Raw genomic sequence first — 7,838 nt, forward strand, 5'->3', positions numbered from 1 at the left:
ACGTCTTCCCGGCAGCCTTTGCTCTATGTGTCTTCCTCTACTCGCCCACCCAGTCTCTGCTCTGCGCCTGCGCACTGAGCAGCGGGGCTGCTGGGAATGGTAGTTTTTTGCTTGAGCTTGTGATTCAGGCGCGGAAAGCCACCAAAGGAGTTGTCTGTCGTTCCCCAGTTGAAGCTTCAGGGTTGTTTGCCTGGTCCCCCCAACCTTCGTCTCAGGAAGTTTAGAAGTTAGGACTCCTCTCTGCCGCCCTAGTCCTCAGACCCTCTTCTGAGCTGTTCCAGCTGGTCATAGCGGATGCTGACCAGATTCCACAGCAGGACCAGAGGATGGTGGTGTGTTCCCGCCGCCGACTGCAGTCAATAACCCTTACAAACGGAGGACCCCGGCTCATCTTTCCCCAGCCTGCCTTGCCCTGAGCTCTGTGCTGTGTGATACCCGCTCAGTCCTAGACAGCGGTGACATGTCAGGACTCTTTAAGAAGGCCCTCATCAACCATGGAGAGAGTCAGCCCTGCCTCCTGACTTCAGCCTCATCTCCGAGTCTCCCAAAAGCCTTCTGGGAAGTAACCGATGCACAGTGGGGACGAATTCAAAATATGTAACCCCACACGGTGAAAAACAACCCCTACTTCCACCCCTTTTTGTCCTCTGGGACCTACACTAACTAACGTTACAATATATACTAAATTACATGTGAAAAATAGAAATGTGCTGGGTTCCCTCTTCTGTGCTTGGGTTGGCAGGCCATCTTTCTCGAATTCGCTGATGTTTGTGTCAGACCAAACCGAGTCCCAATCAGCCACCTTCTATTTGTTAAAGCTTCTCCACTCGGAATAGCAGGTCGCTCGCAGGATTTTTAAAGCACTCTAGGTATTCCTTCCAATTCCCAGCTCCTCTCCTTACACCTGCAACGGGAGGCATGGTCCCGAATACTGTGCTCATCTTTCACAAGCCTTCCTTTGCAGACAACACATAGCGGTGCAGCTCTAAATAATACATTGCTTAGTTCTGCCCAGCTTAACCTTTATGAGAGATGGCAGAGTCGGTGTTCCAGGGGCAGTTTAATTTTGCCAGTTTAGTGGAGCCAAACATCCTCTCCTTGCACACACACACACACACACACACACACACACACTCACATTAATATATTAATATATCTTTTGCTTTGACTGAGACAGGGTCTCGCTGTGTAGCCCAGGCTGGTTGCAAACCTGCAATGATCCTTTCTCAGCCTCCTGAGTGAGATTACAGGTGTGTTCCACCATGATGATGTCTGCTGCTTTACATAGACACACACACACACACACAGAGAGAGAGAGAGAGAGAGAGAGAGAGAGAGAGAGAGAGAGAGAGAGAGAAAACACGCATCTTTGTGGGTTTATATATTCACAGGTGCACTTGCGCTCCCCTAGAGGCCAGAGGACAACCTCGGTTTCTGGATGGCCTGGAACTGGCTGAGTAGGCTAGCCTGGCTGGCCACTGAGCCCCAGTGAGTCCCAGGGAGCTCTAGTACCCCTATGCTTCTGCCTCCCTTGCACCAGGATTGCAACACCACACCCATCATTTTCATAACATGATTTCTGGGCAGTGGATTCACCTCTGTGCTTGCAAGGCTATCACTTTGCCAGCTGAGTTTTCTTCTCTGCCCTGTCATATCTTTTAGACCATGTGCAATTCTTTTGTAGCTATGGTAATATCTCTTTAAGAAGAAACCCATCCCTTCCGCATTGCCATTGTGCAATACTAATCTTATCCGAATGATGTTTCCATAGACGCACAGGTCTGTTCAGGGGCTGTTGGGTTGCGTTGATACTTTTGTTACCAGCTTCAGCACTTCTTCCTCATCATCTCTTTGCAAGCTTCAGAAGTTGAATGACACAGTCCTGCGACTACCCAGCAAGCAGCCTTTAGGGACCTTGAATAGAATTACTCCTGTAGAATCAGGAGACCATTGATGTTTTTATCATATACAGTCTTCTACCCAAGACCATAGGGAAGCTATTTAATTCCACCCTAGAACATTTTTTTTTTGGAATACCTAAAATCTCACATTTCAACAATACTTCAGGGAATATCCTTGTGTTATTAAAGCACAACTATAAAATGTGCCTAGGATAAATTCCTAGAAGAAAACCTACTGGCCCAAAGTACGTGTTCATGCAGGAGTGAGCACACGTCCTCCAGAGCAGCTGGCTTGTGGAATGATCCTCCCCAAAGTCTGCAGTGGCTCCATGGCTAAGAAAAGCCAGAAGATCTCCATTCTTCTTTGCATTGTGGGAGACGTTGTCATAGCCTCCACAGGATCGGAAAGGTACCTGAGCTTCCTCACCCTCCGTGGAGTAGCCTACACTCCAGTAACAAAAGGCAGGCAGCGAGAGAATAGCACATCAAATTCACAAAATCTCTGTTTAAGAAATGAGAACCTTCAAAACCCAGAGAAACCCGGGAAACACGTGGCTCAAGCTGTCTTCAAACTAGCTATACATCTGAAGATGACCCCAGAACTTCTGATACTCCAACCTTCCGAGTGTCTGGGATTACAGGTGTGCACCATCACACCTGGTCTGAGTGGTAAATGGCTGGAGGACGGCGCCCAGGGCTTTGGCATGCTCAGCACACATTCTACCAGTTGAACTCCAGCTCTAGCTTGGGAACATTATTTTAATGCTTGGATTTGATGAAGAAGGAACTGCATATATAAACATGATTGGTCAAAAGGAATGTGACCTAATGGGAATAGGATGAGTGGGAGGATCTGGTGGGAAGTCCTACTGGGAGGACCTAGTGGGAGGATTTAGTGGGATGACCTAGTGGGAGGATCTAATGGGAGGATTTAGTGGGGGACCTAGTGGGAGGACCTAATGGGAGGATCTGATGGGAGGACCCACTGGGAGGACTTAGTGGGGGGGGGGACTGGTGAGAGGATCTAGTGGGAGGAACTGGCAGGAATGTTTGCTTGGTGTCTCCTTGGCCTCTTGCAGCAACATTGGCCAGGTGGGGAACAAGACTCCTTCTGGCTTGAAGTTCATGTGGGATATCACCAAACAAGATGGGTCAGAAGACTTTCAAAAAATATGTAAACTTTCTCTTTTAAGAAAGACTTCTGGGGGCTGGAGAGATGGCTCAGTGGTTAAGAGCCGTGACTGTTCTTCCAGCGGTCCTGAGTTCAATTCCTATCAACCACATGGTGGCTCACAACCTTCTGTAATGGGATCCGATGCCTTCTTCTGGTGTGTCTGAAGATAATTACAGTGTACTCATGTAAATAAAATAAATATTTTCTTTTTTAAAGAATGACTTCTTCCTTTGGTTTTGTGTCTGATTGTTTTGCCCTCATGCATATTCACCGTGTGCTTGCCTGGTGCATGGAGGTCGAAGCTGGAGTAGGATCCCGTGGAACTCGAGCTACAGATGGCTGTGAGTCTCCATGTGGGTACTGGGAATCCAACCTGGGTCCTCTGCAAGATTAGCAAGTGCTCGTGACTCCTGGGCTATCTCTTCAGTCCTACAGAAAAAAAAAAGCCTTAAAAAAAAAAAAGAATGTTTTATGCATTGCTTGACAACATCATACATGTCTACAATGTATCTTGATCATATTCACTTCCAGCTCCCTCTTCCTCTTGGTACTACCTGCTGGGAAGTTGACTGACCTTCTCAGATTGATCTTGTGGGTAACCATCCTGTGGATAACCATAACTGTTGTGCCGTATCAAGAAGACAGCAGCTTACAGTGGCACTCCTCCCATTCTCCACCTCCTCTTCCACAATTCCCTGAGCTTTGTGTGGAGTGCGGTTGAAATAGATCGCGCATCTAAGGCTGAGTACCTAACAGCCACTTACTCTCTATACTTCGTAGGTCGGAGAACTTCTTCGATAGCCAGCTTCTGCACAGAGAGGTGGGAAAGCTTATATGTTGTTTCTGGATTTCGTGGCTGGATTTCTGGGACAGGGGTTCTACTTTCTATGGGGAAAGAGGAGTAGAGACAGGAGAACTGAAGAAGGTTGAGAGAGGTTTTGCTTCTGAGGGTCTCTCCATCGCTCCTCATTCAGCCCGGAGGACTTCACACCATTCCTTGAGGTATCATGGTCTGTGCCCCAGCATCTCTGCCACATTCAGAACACCTTGGTCCTGGACTAGAGGTAGTGAGGACATGAAGAAAGGACAGACACAGACATACATACAGAAAAGCTCGTGTGCTGTATGCACTCGGATGGAACGGAACCAATAACTACATCAAGCCAGGACCTCAAGTATGTTTGTTAGCTACAGCACAGGAACACGTTACCTAGTCTCTGTGGGAGGAGTCTGTAGGCCAGCCGTCTCTGCAGAAGGAAGCAGCCGCTGCTAGTTTCTGTATGCACTTGTCAAACACTTGCGCTTGGACGTCAGAATGGGTCTGGGCCTTGGGGTCCCTGACAGCCATGCCCATGTCAACAGTACACCTCCACTCAGGCCTCCACTCAATCAGGGCTTTCTCTGCCCCTTACACACAGCCTTTCAGCACATTTTCGTTCCTGTGGCTCTATATAACGGTCGGTTGTCACTCCAGCCATCCCTTCTTTCAATCTCTCACAGCTCCTCCTAGTTAAGCGCTTAGGACTGTGCCTTCCACCAGGGGGCGATGTCACTTTATTTATCAGGTAAGATAATCACATCAGGGTCGTTTCAAGCCTCTGTGAGAACTGACATGTTTTACCAAAACGGAGGGAGCCAGTAGAGACAGAGAAACGGAGGCACGGGGAGGTTAAATGGCTGAATGAACGTCAAGAGGCGCGTGAACGGCCACGGCCTGAGTGTGCTGACCTTGCAGAGGGACAGTCCTTACTTAAATTTCTTTCCTTCCAGCTGTGAGGTCCTGTACCAGCCCTTAAGCTGCCAATCCTGAGCTCCACCTGCCTGGGCCTTCCAGAAAACAGGCGGCACCCGACAGGAGCCATGAGCTCGGGCCTGTGGCCAGGACTGGTCTGGATGCCAGGTTTCCTTTCCCGTTTCAGCAACTTCTGTGGATCTCTGAGCTGAGCGGTTCCCCATCCCCCTCTTGGCAGTGGAGCACCACCCATGGAAGCCTGCCTGTCGAGCACTACCCTTCAGAATGGAATTCAAAAGTTTGCAAAGCCAGCCTTTGCCTGTGGGATAGCCGGGCAGACGAGCCCAGAATAGCTGGCTTGGCAGAACGTTAGGGCCCCAGTGGGAGAAGACATGGAGCTGCTAATGACATGCTGTGCTCACTGGGGACCCAGTGTCGCTCTACAGCAGCCCAGGTCTCACAGCCCTTTCCCCAAACCAGAGAACAGTAGCAGGAATGATGTCACCAGGGAGAAGGAAAGAATTGCCCAGCCGGGACTGGGGAGGTGCCTCAGCAGGGCGCAAGAGCACCTGCAGGACAAGCATGGGGATGGAGATCTCAAAGATGCGCGCATACACACACACACACACACACACACACACACACACACACACACGACAATTCTCACACACAAAGACCAAAAAAATCAAACAGATACACCACATACACACACATATACACAAAAGCAAATAAATATAGCACTACAATATGTCGGGGCACAGAGCATGACCTCTGTGGTAGGCTGCAGGGAAGGATGCTCCACCATCTCTCGTGCTCTTCTCCCAGGAGCTGCCCTGGTCTGAGGAGAGAGAGCCAGTTGGGAATATGGAGGAAGCCTTTGTTGCTTGGCCCAGACACCCTTGTGTAGGTGCAGTAGCTATGGAATTTGGGGCAGACATAGCTTACTTTGGAACTTGACAGGGAGACCCTGGAGGGGCGCTTGGTCTTGACATCTGTCCCATGTTCTCAGGATGATGACCTCTGACCCAGGCTGTGCTGATCCAGGCTCTGCTGACCCAGGCTCCACTGACCCAGGCTCTGAGTCATCTTGGACTTCATTTGTTATGTTTTGCTTCGCCGTGATCCTTGCCTGAGCCCCGGAGGGACAGCTTGAGCTAAGTGGGAAACATTCAGGTTCTGGTCACTTGGGGTGCTTGTGGCAGTGATGGAAGGAGACCAGGAGATCTGCAAAGCATTCCCCGCCTTGCTGAATTTCCTGTCTTTCTTACAGTTTCAAAGCAGACATGAAATTGACGACAAAGGGTTTTAGGGCCTGACAGCTGTCCAGCTCAGTGACACATAAATTGTCTTACCCCTTAGCCTTTGCAACCTGGCCCTTGTGAGTCTCTTTGGCTGTTTGCCTGCTAGATTGGGTTGTGGTTGGTGAGTGATGACACCTCTCAGACACACTCCATCCCTAATCCCATCCTGTAGAATTCTCCATGCCTCCGAGCCTTCTGACTCAGGCACCATGGGACGAGCCCAAGGCTCCCTTTGCTGTGTTTAGTATCAAGCTGCTCCTCTCCCAGTCTCTACCTCAAAGAAAATAAACATGTCCCCTTTAAGTCTCTTGGGAGATGTGGGGGCTCGGCCTAAGAGTCTGGAAGGAGGGAGGTTATACTTATTGATATCCTAACATGTCCTGTGTACCTCATCCTTTTTATTAATCATGTGAGAAGCTTCATCGTTGCTCATCCAAAATTCCCCAAACACACCAGGAATGGTGGTGCACATATCTAACCCCAGCAATTGGGAGGATGGGTCAGAAGGATTGGTATTAGGTGAGAGCCAGCCTGGGTTACTGAGGCTCTGCCACAGAGGAAAAATCAGAAGAATGGAGAGATGGCACACACATTACAAATAAGTAATTCTGTCTGTTTGATTACTTATTGAGACAGTGTCTCACTGTGTATCTCTGGCTGGTCTTGAACTTGCTAAATAGACCAAACTCACAGGGTTCCATCTACCTCTGCCTCTCAAGGGCTGGAATTGAATGCATGTACCAGCATACCTGGTTAATACATGCAACTGCAAAAGGAAACCAGAAACTAAAAACAGAAGCAACCCCTACCCCAAATCTCCCAAATACAAAACGACCTGAAGTCTTGGTCTCCCCTGAGTTTGACATAAACTCGATAGTACAATGTGACTTGAACTGCCCTGAAACTGCATAACCTTCATGTATTGCCCTGAAGAATGGTCAGGGCTGCTCCAGGTCCCCTGCATTAGCCGCTTTCTGGGAAATCTCCATCTCACTCTGGTCCATCTGGCCCAGTTGACTCCAGATTAGAGGCACCGAGTCCAGCTTGGCTTTGTCCATGAGGCACCAATCCTGTGAGTTTGGAAACAAGTTGGGTGGATGCAAAACTTCCTGTTGGAATGAGCCAGCTGCGGAGTTGACCATCATCTGGTGAATCTCTAAACCTTTCTTTCTGCTTTTGACCTCCAGGTTGGCATCTCAGAATTACATTAGAGAGTGCTGCCTTCCCAACCTCCATCCTAAATCCATCTTGGATGTGTGTGTCCCTCTCCTGAGTCACATGCCCAACTTTATGAATCCTGCTGTTCTGCTCTGAGCCAGGTTTTCACTAAGCCGAGTCTTCTGGGTGGGACCATGATAAAAAGCAATGCTGCATTCTCTCCTCACAAGATTTCCAAGACTCTCTGTTGACCCTGCAGCAGCCCGGGACAGGGGGTGTGGGGTTAAGGGTCCCTCTTGCTTCTGCTGCCTGCTCTCCCTGGCATCTCTACTGTGAAGGATGTTGGGGACAGAGAGACAAGGGACAGGCTAGGTCCATGTGCTGGGTGGGAAGCGACACGTCACTTATAGGAATGAGGAGAATCTTATCTTTGCCTTTTCCTATATAGATAACCAAGGATGCAGTTTTGCTCAGTCTTAGATATGTGCCAAGCAACAGGAACTCTCCTCGGGGCTGCTAGGTTAGGGCCGGCCACATCTCTGGTGGAACACATCTATGTATTCTTGAAGGCG

This window comes from Mus caroli, chromosome 11 (genome assembly GCF_900094665.2).
Source record: "Mus caroli chromosome 11, CAROLI_EIJ_v1.1, whole genome shotgun sequence".
Taxonomy (NCBI): domain Eukaryota; kingdom Metazoa; phylum Chordata; class Mammalia; order Rodentia; family Muridae; genus Mus; species Mus caroli.